Raw genomic sequence first — 16,115 nt, forward strand, 5'->3', positions numbered from 1 at the left:
CTGACTGGATCGTTTGCAATAAAAAACAAACAAATGAGGGAAAAAATCATTTCAGCACATAACATTTTCCCAAAAGTTTCATAAATTGAAGTATCACTTCTTTGTCTTCAAATGAAATAATTTTCACACTTCACCCTGAGAGTTAGTTAGAAAAACACATCTGTTTTCATGCATGTCAGGGGTCTAATGGAGCAGGGAACAAACAAAACGGCCTGTCTGCTGCCCGCACAATACCGTCCTCTCAAAACACAGCTTGCGGCAGGGCGGGGGGGGAATGACCGGGCCCTTGGCCAAAAAACCCCACCGAGCCGCCCCTGCTAGGAGGAGGCGCTGCACGGCCGAACACAGCAGCTGCCAAAATGCGCTCCATTAAATATTAGTGATTAGCAAAAATGATTCACGGACAGACAAACTGTTATCAGTTATTGATTTTAACATTTGAATCACGTTGGTCTCCAGTAAAACCAACTTATAAAGATGTCACATACCCGCAGACACAACGTTCCCCGCTGCCAGCGCCATCTTTGTTTATGTCTTAGCCTGGTCTCGAAATGAAAGCCTATCTGGTCTCATTCTGCGGCTGAAAACTCGGACACCTCTGCCCTACTTAATCGACATCCTAAAACGAAATGTCGGCACCGCGGTCACGGTGAAAGACCCCTAGCCTACAGATGTCTCCCCAAATGAGAAACAAGATGGCAGCAGCTAACATGTATTAGCCTGCCTGAAACTCACCGTGGATGACCCAGTTGTCATCCAGGCTACATAAAAACAAGAAAGCCGACCTCTCTGCTTTTAAACTCGGTGCGGAATGAAGCGTTCCCACACCTACACTCAGCTAGTGTCATAATAGCCCCAGAAAGACCAGATCAGCGTCTAACATTTATAATTTCAATGTGTACGGCCTGAAATATTAGCCGTAGCTTTTTAGCATAATGTGCTAATGAAAACGTTAGCTCACCCGTTGTGGCCCGACCATAGCTTCAGCGCACTCCGATGCTAACCAAGGGCTGAGTGAAAAGGACCCTATGTCCACATCACTGTCAACTTGTGCTTTCTCAAAACACTACTCATAAAAACATCCTTAAAATGGAAGTCCGGCGGCCGCCTTTTAACTGACTTATAGCTTACCCTGTTTCACTCTGAAACAGCAAATGGAAAAACCAATTTCCCTCAGCAATTAGCCTGAGCTAACGCCTACCTTAAAACAGTAAAGCCAACCTCCCTGTTTTAAAACTCGGATCTGGAATATAAACGATCCCATGACCCTACCTCAGCTAAAATCAGTCAGCCCTCGTTAGCACAACAGAGCAGGCCTGTAAATACATTTTTAGAGTGTGCTACGCCTGGAAGTTAGCTGTATCACTTTCGCTTATTTATTTATTTATTTATTTATTTATTTCCGACAGCGTAAAGATAATTAGCTCACCCGTGCTTCCGTCCAGACAGGTTCTTTTAGCCCCAGTGCCGGAGCGCAACCCGCAGCAGCCGTCCGCATGACGGACCCACAAAAACCCGGAACAGACAAAAGCCTCCGTGAGGCGTGAGGTCGCCGCCCTGTTTGCAGTCCCATCCGAAACAAACAGACCGGCTGCTGCGCGCGCCGCTCCGGTCCCTGCAGGCTTCCGTAGTTGACAACGCCAAAACTGTCGTGGGAAGATGGGCAGAAAACACGGTGAAAGGGTGTTAAAAAGACAAAATGGTGTTGCGAGTATGTTCATAAAGTCATTTATTAAATGGGCAGACATTAAACAGAAAACAATCACGAAGTCTGTTGGATGTGGCCCGCCCGTTATTGGCTGCCAAGCAATGATATACTGTCAGCTAACATCATGTGATAATGACCAACCAATCATAACCTGCCTCACCCTGATACGTGAAAATAGGTCAACTTGATGATGACGTCCAGAGGATATCACAAGATATGAACAGTGGACAGTGTCAAGGTGATACAGACATAATTATTCCACAACAGTGAACAATGCTAATGTTGATTATAGAACTTGAGTGAATAATACCTAAATTTAATTATAAAACTAAACAATACCTAAGTTTGATTATAACAGCTGTTAAGTGCCAGGAGGACTGCGACCAGTTATACATTGGGGAAAAAAAGCAGCCACTGTTCAAAAGAATGTCCCAACACAGACGAGCTACGTCTAATGGCCAGAACTCTGCAGTTTTCACTCATTTACAGGCTAGCAGTCACTCTTTCAGAGATGAGGATGTTCTCATTCTTGATAGAGAGGAACGTTGGTTTGAGAGAGGAGTAAAAGAAGCCATTTTTGTGAAGAAAGACCGTCCGTCATTAAACAAGAGGTGGAGGCCTCCGTTTTCAGTTGTCCCCCTCCTACAGCGCTGCTATTGCCAGTACCACTCCACCCCCTGTTAACAATAGGTGTTAATTAGGTGTCAACGATAGCCATGTGATGTGAGTATCAGTCACATGGAAGCAGTGCTTTAAAGCCTGAATTTTGCCTGAAACTCTCAGACTGAAGAAGTCTCTTGGTTGAGAGACGAAACATTTCATTAGAGAAGAACCCGTCCAGAAGACCTATACAATTTTTTTCTTTTTGTTTCATTAGAGAAGAACCCGTCCAGAAGACCTATACAATTTTTTCTTTTTGATTTTTTACCTGGATTACTGAGATGCATCAGGACATTAATGACAATAATAAAAAAAACATGTCTAATTATTGCAGACAAAGACCTTGTGTTATTATTTTTACCTTACAAAAAGCTGTTTATATCTTCATGGTCGTGGGTTTCCACTGCAGGCTGCTGCCATCTTGCACCGCCATCTTGTCTACGAAGGCTCATGAAGGACAAACTGCGGTGGCGGCGTCAAAAACGGTTTTAGTTGTAATACTATAAATGTAATATTTGTTGTCTTGTCATTGTGGCTGGGATAATTTTACTTATTAAAGCTCATAATCTTACCACTTGAAACATCACTAGCCCTGAATCTGCTGGTAGACATCGTGGATGGAATTATCAAATGTTTTTGACACCTGAGAGACACTGTAGCAACTCCTTTGCATTTGGAAGCAGGGGGTTGGGGGAGGACCAGAGAGGATGATTCAACCACTCAACCACTAGATGTCGCTGAAAACAACAAATCCTACACACTGTGCCTTTAAGCAGGGTGTCCCCTTTTGGAATGCCAGGGTGCCTAGAGTGTAAACATCATATGTTAACATCATCCAGAGAGATTGTACCACAAGTCAAGATGTTCAGAACAACCCGAGACAGTTACAATGTCATTCACAGACTTTTTTTACAAGACACTTTTTATAATAATAACCTGTAATATCGACTTTCTAAATGTCAGAGCTACAGGCAGTTTGTGGGACAAGAAAGGGAAATGTTGTACAGTCCCATCTAGGTAGAGACGTAATCATTCTATGCAGATGACTTAACTTTGTTAACTTATTTTCCTGTTGATTGTGCAGGTACAGCTGTGCATGTGGGGAGTGTTTCTCTCCTACTATCTTCCTCTCACTCTCTGACTAGCGGTGTTATCGAGCTGCTGGGACTGCAGCTGTAGGTGATATGACAGCTAATTAGCTGAATTATCAGTGACCTCGTTAACAAGCTCATCATTTAAAGCTGCACTTCTCCTCTGAGAGTCCAGCAGTCCTGCTTAGAGCCCAGAATGTGGAGAAGAGGAGGACAAAAAAAGAGAAAAGCTGAACGATACACAAAAAAGAAGTGATTAAAAATATTTCCAGTAAGAAGAAATGTAGCACAGTAAAGAATATGTTGCCATGAACTGGCAATTGAGAGAGCGAGTCGCTCACAAAGGGAATTAAGAGGAGCCATAAAAAAGCAGAAGAAAATAGAGCAGTTAGTTGATGATGGCTTTATCTGGGTGAGCATTTTCCAGGAAAAGAAATAAACAGAGAGAGAGAGAGAGAGAGAGAGAGAGAGAGAGAGAGAGAGAGAGAGAGAGAGANGAGAGAGAGAGAGAGAGAGAGAGAGAGAGAGAGAGAGAGAGAGAGAGAGAGAAAAGCTATTAATCACCAATGTAATGATTTGAGTGTAAATGAGAACGGACAGCCATGCTGCTCCTGTGCTGTTCTCACCTCAGAGTCTCAGAAAGCCTACAGCAAACAGATGGCACTGTTAATTACACACACTGCAAACAGAGAGGGTCAGTTCTTGCTTCCTCCCATCACATAACCAAGTTCAAGATGATGCAATTTTAGGTGAGTAAGTAACTCTGTGCGCAATTTCTTCTCCTGACTCTCTGTTATGTCTCTCTTTGACTGCTGAAACTGTCCCTTTCATCTGAAAAATAATTTAAAAAAAAGCAACTTTTAGGATGGCTGCAGCAGTTAAATGTCTTATTAGTGTCCAATTGGACAGAGAAACAGCATGTGTGCACAATTGCACAAAGACCTTTACAAGCATGGAAACTTGCAGTAACCATGAAAAGATTTTTGGAATAAGAAAAATAACAAATGTTATAATCTTATTGACTTATTTTTTATTGGTGTGATTCTTTGTTTTTTAAATACATCTTGTTTTTCTTGTCACGTTTCGTCAAAGCAGAAAGGAGTATCAAGATTGTATTACTCTAACAAAACAAAAGCAAATAATGTGTAACCTGGTTTTTGTGGAACAAGCAGGAAATGTAGCTAAAATGTGTAGGGATTTGTACCTACAACTTCTCAACACAGAGGCCACATCTTCAGTGTTAGTTTTATTAGAAATATAAGAAACAAGTAAACCAAAACAAATACACTTTTTAAAAATTAAAACAGATATCCATTCAGTGCCATTTGTTGGGCAAACTGTCAGATTTTATATAACACAAAAGAGACAATAAAACCAAAATCTAGGACAGAATCACTGAGAATTTATTCAAACTTTGCTCCCACAATAATTATGCTTCAGCGTTATGGCCAAAAGTACAGAATAATAAAACAACCAACTGAAACTTTTAGAAGTGTGACTGAAACAATGGCAAAAGAGAAAACTTGAGGGGGTGATGGGTATAACAAATACAAATTATTCATGTACCATTAACCTATTTAGTTACATAACACTGGTGATTATGCATGCATAACTGCACTTGTCAGCTCTGAGAAAAGTCGAGAAAATTTACAGAAAGATGACAATTGTTTGGATGAAATGAAACCTCAAGCTTATTCTCTCTTTTGGACTGTTTATGGGCATATTATATAGGCACATTAGCAGGATGTGCTTGTGAACGTAGCCTACAGCACAGTGTGACTGTGTGCTTTAAAACACAGACCTGAGCTCATCAGCTAGGATTTGGTGCAAAATGCTCTGTAGCCACCAACACATCAGAATTCACCCAAAAGTAACTCATGCTACCATTATAATGACAAACACTGTCAGGCAGCAATAATGGTGTAGTACTGAATGTTCAGTGAGCTAAAGAACATCTTAAACCAGTAAAAACTGCATATATAAAGTGGGTTTGTGTTATTTGATTCTGCACAGATGTTATGAATATTAATAATTATTTAAAATGCTTTAGTGTAAAATTTGCAATACAAAACAAAACATTTAAAATAATGGTTGTTTTATGAAAAAACATGCATGTTAGGTGTAGAGCTCTCACACTACAGACATTTGAGACAAGTACCTTTATCCATCCATCAATTTTTTAACCTGCTTTTTCCTCTGCAGGTCACAGGGAGGGTCACCGATGACTATGTTTAGCAGTTATGTGAGAGGTGGGGTGCACACTGAACAAGTCGCAAGTCTATTGCAGGGCCATGTCGAAACAAACAACTATTCACACTCTCACACCAAGAGACAGTTTAGAGCAGGGGTGCCCAACCGTTTTTGAACCAAGAGCTACTTTTGAAGTCAGCAGTTTGCCGAGATCTACTCGTCCAGTCTCAGTATCAAAAAAACATAATATGGTCTCCCTACTCCTCACTTCTTTAAAGTAAATAAAACTAAAGTATTGTCAAACAAAACTATCTACTTAACCATATGTTTACCTACAAAAAAAAAAAAGATAAAATCCTTACTTAACTCCTGACAGAGAAACAGAAAAGTGATGCTTGAACAAAAAGTACCATTTTTTATGTCCTTCAATTAGTACTCACTGTAACGTGCGAGCTATGCGGGCTGGAAACCCTGTCCAGTGCAAGAACCACAGAGTCAAATAACTTTGGAGCAAGGGAACTCGTCTCTGTTTATTCAAAGAACTCTCCTCTCTTCTCTCCATACAGGGGAGAAAAAAACGAAAAAACTATCAGGGTCAACATGGCTACCACAAGAGTACTACCCTTTTTTCAAAGTCAAAGCACACAATATAAAACTCTCTCGCAGGCTGTTATAAAACCCGGTGCTGAGCTTCTGGGACCGGTTTCACCTGACAAAATCTGTTCCCTGGAAGTGATCCATCAGGTGGGTTTCTGAATTTTATGCATTATTGCAGAAATATCGCCTGCCAGGGGGTTCTGGCTAAATCCAGGTGGGAGAGCAGGTGCTGGACGCACGACAACGGTTCCACCTTACTGGATCTCTTCCTTTTATTCCCCTGCACAAGCAGCCCCGTGCTGGAAATCAGCCATTTCACTCGCTGGAGCTCGCCTGATGACTTTTGATCGCTTATATCTCCGTGTGGGAACGTCCCAGGAACTTGCAACTACCTCCAGGTTGTAGCGGAGATTCAGAACATTAAAATGAGCCTCTCCTGCCTGGATCCAAAGCTCAGAGCCGGCGCAAGAGGCTCCGGAGTAAATTGAGTACTATATCGCCCGCCAAAGCGCCTATTTCAGTCGGTCGTTGGTTAATAGCTCCGCAGGGGGACTTTCCAGGAACTTGCAACTATCTCCAGTTTGTAGAGGAGGACCGTAGCTTTCCAAAGTCATCTCACTTTCTCGGATCTGATGCTCAGAGTCCACAGGAGAAGCAAACAAAAGTTTAAATTTCCTCCCGAAAAGCACGTAAAATGCACTAAGTCGTGCGTAATTTGCTTATATCTCCGCGCAGGAATGTCACAGAGATTCCATTCAAGTATCCCCTTGTAGGGCAGAGCCAGAGCATTAAAACCCGACTAGACATTCTGGGATCCGATGCTCCTAGCCTGGGGAGGGGGGCTAAAACCACTCTTGGCGGAGGTCCGATGGTGCCTAATTTTGGAGGTTTTTCGCTTAAATCTCTGCGCTAGAACGTTGCAGGGACTCCAATCAACTTTCTCCTTGTAGGGCAGAGCCAAGGCTTTAAAACCCGAACAGCCATGCCAGGATCCGACGCTCCTAGCCCAGGAGGGGGGCTGAAACCACCCCGGCAGGAGGTCAGACGGTGCATATTTTGGAGGTTTTTTGCTTATATATCCGCGGGGGAACGTCGCAGGGACTTCATTCAACTTCCACCTTGTAGGGCAGAACCAGAGCTTTCAAACAAGACCAGCCACTCTGGGATCTGATGCTCAGAGCCGGCACTAGAGGCTCCGCAGCAAGGTTTTGCTTCACGGTCACCTGGGAAACAGCTGACGGGCGACCAGTTGCCCGCGAGCGACTGGTTGGGCACCCCTGGTTTAGAGATAATAAATAGTATGTGGAGGTATTTTTTAAAAATTATTATTCAAACAAAAAAGTAGTTAAAAATTCAACCAACAAATTATTTCGATAATTTCAACCAAACAAAAATGAAAATTCAATAAAAATAATGCGGCATGGAGATCCAGGCTGTAGCTGGTAGTCACCCAAGACATTGCTAGCAGTTGCTAACAGACAGACAATGGAGTTTTCCGGGTCTGCTCAGACACGTTTCAAACTTTAATCAGCTGATCTCTGTGGTGCATTAAACATTTACTAAGGCTTTTGTGTGTTTTAAGTTTGGTTTATTTGACGATGGGGGAGCATAATATATGTACTCTTAGAAAAACAAAATCCAACTATTAAACAAACCATGCGATTTGGCTCAAATTTCTGTCAGCCATATCTCTTAAGTGATAGAATTTCCCTGGAAGGTTCATCAAAATCCAAGGTGGATTTATTTAATTTTATTTATTTTGATATTTTACAGACAACAGAGCCCTGCAACAGAGGTTAACCTCCTCCACCCTCCTGTCCCCTCTTCTGTTGTCCAGGGAAAAGAGTAAATATTCGAGAACCACCTGGAGAAGACCTCTGTGCGGCTTGCTCTCCATCATTGTCCCGAGTGCTTCTTCGGCGGTATGACTGCAACAAAACTACCCCATTGCCTTCTCAGGATTACATCTCAAAAAGTTCCACAACAAATTTATATAAAACTTACAGGAAATTTTCATTACACCACAGAGAACTAATTAAAGGTTGAAACATTTTAGACCACAAGCGGGCACGCAGATCTAATCAGATCATCAACATCTGATAACCACTGGAGAAGACCTCCATGCAGCTTGCAATCCAACGGTGTCACCATGTGGAGAGTTTGGTTTATCATGCCCCTCTGTGGGCATGATAAACCAATCGGAGCTGTGCGCCCACTCGTGCTCTGAAACATTTCAGACTTTAATTGACTGTTCTAGAGCATCAACCCAAAACGTAGAGTATCAACCTAAAGTTTGAGATTCAATCAAAGATTTCTGACATGAGAAAATAAAGTTTCTGGTTTGCAATAAATTTTTTGGACAAATTTTTTTTCGATTGAAATTGCTTCTTTGGTTGAAAAAAATTAGGTTAAGGTCGCTTTTGTTTTGGTTAAAATTATTATTTTAAAAAAATTTTTGATTAAAATTACTTTTTTGGATTAAAGCTGCTTTATTTGATTGAATAGTAAAAACACAAAAATACCTCCATACTAGTCTAGAATGCATGTACTGTATTTGGTCAGTGGCAGGAAGCCACCATATTCAGGGAAAACTCATGGTTGCATAAAGATAACATGCAAACTTTACTCAGAAAGGTCCCTGGCTGGGACATGAGCCTTTGAGGCAACAGTTCCACCAACTGCACTGCAGTGCACTATGCATTCAACATTTAAACAATAAATACTGTATGCTACTTACAGATCACCATTTCCACAGATTTTTAACTATGTTTTGCCAACAGCCACTGAAAAAGAAGCAAAAGCCCTGTTTTGTGGTCAAAATGCATACAGCGGGTGAAATAAGTATTGAACACGTCAATGTTTTTCTCAGTAAATATATTACTAGAGGTCCTAATCACATGAAATATTCACCAGATGTCGGTAACAACCCAAGTGATCCATACATACAAAGAAATCAAACATAAATGTCCAGAAATGAAGTTATTTGTAATAATGTGGAATGGCACAGGAAAAAGTATTGAACACACTTACTGAAATTTATCTAATACTTTGTGCAAAAGCCTTTGTTTTCAATGACAGCTTCAAGACGCCTCCTGTATGGAGAAACTAGTGGCATGCATTGCTCAGGTGTGATTTTGGCCCCATTCTTCCACACAAACAGTCTTCAAATCTTGAAGGTTTCGTGGACCTCTTCTATGAACTCTGATCTTTAGTTCTTTCCATATATTTTCTGTTGGATTTGGGTCAGGTGATTGACTGGGCCATTCCAGCAGCTTTAGTTTCTTTCACTGAAACCAACTGAGAGTTTCCTTGGCTTTGTGTTTGGGCTCATTGTCTTGCTGAAATATCCAGCCATATTTCATCTTCATCATCCTGGTAGATGGAAGCAGATTTTTTTATCAATAATGTCTCTGTACATTTTTCCACTCATCCTTCCTTCAATTATTTGAAGTTTGCCAGTAGCATACAGTATGCTGAAAAAAAAAGCCCCACAACATGATGTTCCCACCTCCAAACTTCACTGTTGGTATGGTGTTTTTGGGCTGATGTGCAGTGCCATTTGACCTCCAAACATGATGTGTATTCTGGCATCCAAACAGTTCAATGTTGGTCTCATCTGACCAGACTATATTCTCCCAGTATTACACAGGCTTGTBTWAATGTTGTGCAGCAAACTTTAAAGGAGCTTCAACATGCTGTTTCTTCAGCAGTGGAGTCTTGCGTGGTGAGCGTGCATACAGGCCATGGTGGTTCAGTGCATTACTTATTGTTTTCTTTGAAACAAACGTACCTGCTAATTCCAGGTCTTTCTGAAGCTCTCCACAAGTGGTCCTTGGCTCTTGGACAACTCTTCTGATAATTATTTTCACTCCTCTTTCAGAAATCTTGCGAGGAGCGCCTGGTCGTGGTCAGTTTATGGTGAAATAATGTTCTTTCCACTTCTGAATTATGGCCCCAACAGTGCTCACTGGAACCTTCAGAAGTTTAGACATTCTTCTGTAACCAATGCCATCATTGTGCTTTGCAATACTAAGGTTGTGAAGGTCTTGAGAGAGCTCTTTACTTTTACCCATCATCAGATGGTTCTTGTGTGATACCTGGCCATCATTTGGGACTGAACTAGCTGATATTAACTTGCACTGACAAGGGGCAGGCTTGCTTTCTAATTACTGAGAGAGTTCAGGTGGTGTCTTGGCTTTCCATGCCTTTTTACACCTCCCTTTCTTCATGTGTTCAATACTTTTTCCCTGTGCCATTCCACGTTATTACAAATAACTTAATTTCTGGATATTTATGGTTTGATTTCTTTGTATGTATGGATCACTTGGGTTGTTACCRACATCTGGTGAAAATTTCATGTCATTAGCACCTCTAGTAATATATTTACTGAGAAAAATGKTGACGTGTTCAATACTTATTTTACCCGCTGTACAATTCACCTCTACAGTGAGTCATTTGACTAGTGAAATTTAACAAATAAGATCTCCAGCTAGCACAATTAGCAGCAGCACAATTATCTCTACCCAAACACAAGAAGCTCAAGAAATATCAATGGAGTATTTCTTCCTTGAAGTAAAGTGGAACTGAGAAGAGTAGAGTGAGCTACAAGTTGCAGCTCACCCTACTGCAACTTGCAACCACCCACCCATGTGGGTGGTTCCATTTCACTTCAAACTCGGGTCTTCTACCAGAGGCCTGGGAGTTTGAAGGTTTTTTCAGTATCTTAACTGTTCCTTTGACTGCAGTCTTCTGAACAGAGACCTCTGAGGTTGTTTCTGGGATCATTTGAAGCCACTTTTCCAGTTTTGGGGTCACAACACCAAGTGCTCCAACTGGGACCACTGACGCTTTGACTCTCCACAATGTCTGTATTTCCTCTTTCAACCCTTGGTGTTTTACAAGCTTCTCATGCTCCTTCTTCCTGTTGCACAGTCACGTGATTTTGCTACACTTCTCACCACTGCCTTCTTGGCTTGTCGACCACCAGTTGTTAGCCATCACCTGTTTGGCGTTTTGGATCTGGACGTTGCGCAGTTCCTTGGCCTGTCTCCATTACCCGTGGTGGCATCTCCAACTTTGACCGAGGAACATCCAGTCCGTACTTGGCACAGATGTCCTTGTATTTTATTCCAGCCACTTGGTTATAGCGCTCCACGTATGCTTTAAATGCCTGCATCTTGGGTCTTGGCTAGTAGGGTAGACCCCAGGCTCTATTCCTCCTTTGCTGTCATTAGTGCCTCTGTGTTGCCTTTCCCAGGCTCTCTTCCACCTGTTCCCTACTCTCACTGCTGATTCAAATGCAAAATTTGCTTTTCCCGCACTAAAAATAATTTTAAAAATGGCACATTGTTTTTTATCTGTGGGAGTTGCAGTGCCTGAGCATGTGTAATTTTCAACAACTATGTTATTATTCTTCCCTTCCTGTCATCTCATCCCATGTTCTATGCATGTAAAAACTCACTGGGAGCCAAAACCTCCGTGACATTTTGCCAAATGTCAAGCTGTATCTAAGGAGTAATAACAGGGATTTGTCTATGTGTACAACAGCTAAAGTGATGGCTCCGAACAAAGCAAGTGCCCATCCCTTCCATCTCAGGGCTGCAGATAAAGATGTGAGAAGCTTCCAACTGACCTAGAGTATTTTGGATCAGATGACATGAAGCAGTAGATTATCCTCTCCTGTCATTCCATTTAATGCTCAGATACACAAGGAGTGTGTGCACATGCTGCAAAATGCTGAATGCTTTAAGTCTGCATGGCTGCACCTGATGAAACTGTTTGTGATCCATTGTCGCCAGAAATTTGGCTGAGGGGTGAATTTGTTCTTTCACCATAACAAAATATTTGCAGTCCCTAAAACAAAATCATAATTAGACAAACCCATAACAGTTATTTGCGAAATTTGCAGTTTGACATTAATCTGAAAAGTATACTTTCAGCCACAAAATCATTGTAAACATCCAGCTGGAGTCCTTCTGTGATTCTGAATCTATTTGTTGAAATACACTTATCTCCATATAATTTGCTGCTGTTGTGTTGCATCTTATTAACTCACTTTTAGACTCAGCTGTGCTCCAGCTGATAGTCATTATCAGGCTCTGAGAAAACACAACATGCTCACTAAAGATATTTGTCACTATTGCAAGGCTTTTAACTGAAAAAATAAAGGATAAACTGGATAAATTGATTAAAAGATGATGCTGCAGAATTACTACATTGTACATGAAATGTAACGAACTAGAGAGAGAACTCAAAAATTCAGACAACACATAGAGCATTTTAACAGATATATTATGTAAAGGAGATGGTTGTAGCTGAAAACCTTAGGACTGAAGAGAAAACTGAGTGCTAAGTGTGTGAGCAGTGCTGAGCTGACATAAACCTGGGGCATCACAAGTGAGCGAAACTCAGAAAGCTCACTCAGAAACAGAAAAGGCACATGCTTTTATTTACAGGTGCAGTGTGGGATTCCAGGCTTTAACAGAGGGGAAGGCGACAGGTGAGTTTAATGTTGAACTTCAGTTCCAAAGTGCAAACTGTGTTTAGAGTAATTGTTTTCTCCTTACAGGTTTTTCCTGAGGATCTCTCGCAAGAGGGAGGAAGTGTCTCCTTAATCCAGAGTCCCGAGGCTTCAGGCAGAGTGACCCAATGAGGAAGGTAAGTGAACAGGTGAGAGATTTGTGATGATTCCTTGGCAGGCAGGCTTGGTTTCCAGACTTGGTTGTGAGTGGTGTCCAGAGACTCACTTGGCAAAAACACATAGGCATAGAATCCTGAGCAAAAAGCAAAACATGATTACTTGGCAAAGACTTAATATTAAATATCAAGGAGGCCTCAGCTTACTACCAAAGTAGCAATGATGCTTCAGCGCAGACCAAATGTAAAGTGAGCCTTTTAAAGGAACCAGGAGCTCATCAGGAAACCGCTTCAGCTGCTGCCAATTAACCTGGGATCACAAGGAAAGAGAACCAACCACCACATGAGCTGGTGATGACGTCACAATATTTAAATGGTAAATGGCTGAATGGTAAATAACTTGTATGGAGTTTTATCAAGTACCCACAAACTTCAAAACACTTTTCAATCATTCACCCATTCATGCACATATGCAGAAACTAGCTGCGTTTTGACATAAGTAAAAGCACTCCATTCGGATTATTCTGATCTGATTCAGAGCAATCCAAATTAATTTGTAATTAATTTGGATTAATTAGAGGGGTGGTTTATGTCGATTGATAATCCAAACGACGTGCATGTGAACACTTAATCTGATCATTTTATTCCGATTGTGGAAAACTGAACTTACTGTGCATCTTTGCTGACTTTCATCCACTGTTTTCTGCACTTTTGTGAATGGAGAGACAGTGCTATAAATTCCAACAGCACAGAACTTGTCCTCCTATTCTCTCATTCAATAAAGAAGAATGACAAATAGCATGTGTTTCTTCACACACACAAAAAAAGAAACTGCGCCTCACCTGTAGCTCAAGCAGGGAGTGCATAAACATTTCCACCATTATTAAAACCTGTCGTGGATCCATTCTGGGCGCTCAGAAGCTGTTCATCACAGACATAGAACTTGTTCTGAGTGTTTTTAGGGAAAGTTAACTGTTAAAGATTTTTATATTTTATCATTTTTGTATCGATCATTGTATCAATCAATTGTATTAAACAGGTTCTTTGAATGTTTAATCACACTCTTGATGAATGAAGCTTTGTCTTCTTTGCTGCATGGCTGAGAAGCAGGCCTGCCATAAATTTCATCTTCTGCTGCTCTGCTGATAAGAAACAGTTTTCTGTGATGTGATTGGTCAGGATGTGTTTTATCTGTTCCTTGTCTGCTTAAAAAAGAGACAGCTTCCCAGGCAGAGCTCAGAGCTTTCTCGAGATACCTGGCTGATGATAAGTTGAGTGTCTTCTGAAATCTCTCTTTGCAAAGGTAATCTGATCAAAATTGTCTGTCTGGTTTATTTCTTTAAGGTGTAATTAAATTCACCCCAACATTTTTGGTGCCGTGATCTGGAATCCAGGCAACTCTCAGCTGCCATCTGCAACCTCATGTGTGCAGAGCAGTGCACAGCAAGACCAACAGGTCTGAAAGAAAAGCCCCGGTGACCAACGTTGTTCAACTGGGCTGACATTTCATAGGCTTGGGGATTTCACCTGTCAGCGGTGGTTTGCCCAGGATTCCGAACCTGCACCAGACTGACGATAAGTGAGGATAAAATCTTTTGTGTGAAAAGATTAGGTCGTGTAGGACGGCGTTTCCTAACAGATCCTGAAGTAAACAATGGCGTTTTGTTTACTCTAGGGTGTTGCGTCCCGGCAATTTATCAGCGTATATTTGCCTAAAATAGCTAAAAATAAAATAGGTTAAGGTCCTACATGCTGCGTCGCTCATGCATGTTAAACTAAAAACTAGAACGATGTTTCTAAGTTTTTAAAGGGGTGCCCCAGAGTCGGTGAACTCGAAAAGAATCAGGGATCTCGGGTGTGTGTGTGTAAATGTATGCCTATATGAATATGTGAAGAGGCCCATTGGATGAAGCAATTTGGCAAACCTAACAGTGGCAGCTGAGAATTGTTATAATCCAACCGGATCACCTCTTATTAGAGCTTTTAGGTGCGAAATCCAGCAAGGTTAAAACTATCTATCCCTGGTGTTAGACCTAAGTGAAAAGCTGGATCATGAGCACAGGTCCACCATCTAGAAGACTGCTTTTCAGAGGATACTGAGGTCTAAAATATAGACACCTTTGCTGGAAATTAGCACACATATATTAATAATTGATAAAACACAATGCAGTAACTTTGTAACTGTAGTGATTTTATGTACTGTGCCTTTAAGAAATGTGAACGCGCCTCCGAGCGGGTGCGCTCCCTTTGTTCAGTCCACTTTTACATCTCGCTGTGATGACCTGTTCCCAACTGTCTCGCTAATAAACCTTGTCCAGAAGCTGAAGATTATCGTCATCTTTTTTCATTCATGTGTTTGCCGAAGAGTTTTTAACATTCAACAAGTTTTCAGGAAGACGCCCTGTGATTTTCCAGCAACCCAGGAGAGCAACACCAGAYGAGGGGAGACTGAGGGAACAGCAGCGCCGACAGACAACCCCAGAAGAACCGAGCCGGACACAACATAAAATGGCGATCACGAACAGGCCTGTTCAGTCTTAAAGGTTAATATTGAATTAGCAGGGGTATTATTGGCCATACTTATCTCTGTTTTTTTTTATTTTTATGCCTCAGAGACTCAGGGCGGTTCATATGAGGTTTTGTCGGCCGGTCGCAGCGATGGGCTCTGTGTAATGTCTGGAGTTCTGTCTTTGTATTGTTTTTTGTGTGTCCGACCTTGCTGAATTATTCGTTATTTTTTGCGACGTGTTGCCCGCCGCAGGGAGTTAAGTATGTGCTCTCTGGCGGTTTGTGAGTAAAGTACGCGTACTTTTGAAGAAAAAGTGTTTGAGATGCATCTCTTGTGTTGAGTTTTCGCTGCACCTCCGTAGTTAGAGGAACGGGTCGGCCGCGAGACGTCTTTGCCACCCTGATAGCTGCTGGTAGGCACGGTGAATTGTTCTGCTGTTAGCAGTGTTGTGTACGGGGCCGTTCAGCCTGGTCTTTTGTTCTCTCGCCCGGATAAAAGTACCCGGTTGCAGTATCTTCTGAGGCCTAAATACTGTTTAATTCCGATGAAATAGGCCGGGGAGATAACGGAATATTGGGTGGTGGAGGCCCTGTCTAGTTACTGGAAGTTTAAAGGGGGACATGTCACGTTTTTTTGTTGTTTTTTTTTTTTTTTTAATTCTGTTCAAGCAAGGGAGTACAGGCCTGTGTGTTTGTCTGTCCTTAATGGTTGTTTGATGTTAATT

The 16,115-nt window shown here is 41.6% G+C and overlaps 1 long non-coding RNA gene across 1 annotated transcript; it reads left to right on the forward strand.

Annotated features, from left to right (window-relative positions):
- Positions 1–7,963: 7,963 nt before the first annotated feature.
- LOC106520071 (uncharacterized) lies at positions 7,964–16,109 on the forward strand. The gene is made up of 4 exons (XR_001310504.1): positions 7,964–8,168; positions 12,702–12,745; positions 12,815–12,903; positions 15,298–16,109. It is a non-coding gene; the product is annotated as an uncharacterized LOC106520071 (long non-coding RNA).
- Positions 16,110–16,115: the final 6 nt, after the last annotated feature.

This window comes from Austrofundulus limnaeus, unplaced genomic scaffold, assembly GCF_001266775.1.
Source record: "Austrofundulus limnaeus strain Quisiro unplaced genomic scaffold, Austrofundulus_limnaeus-1.0 Scaffold87, whole genome shotgun sequence".
In the NCBI taxonomy this organism is placed as follows: Eukaryota; Metazoa; Chordata; class Actinopteri; order Cyprinodontiformes; family Rivulidae; genus Austrofundulus; species Austrofundulus limnaeus.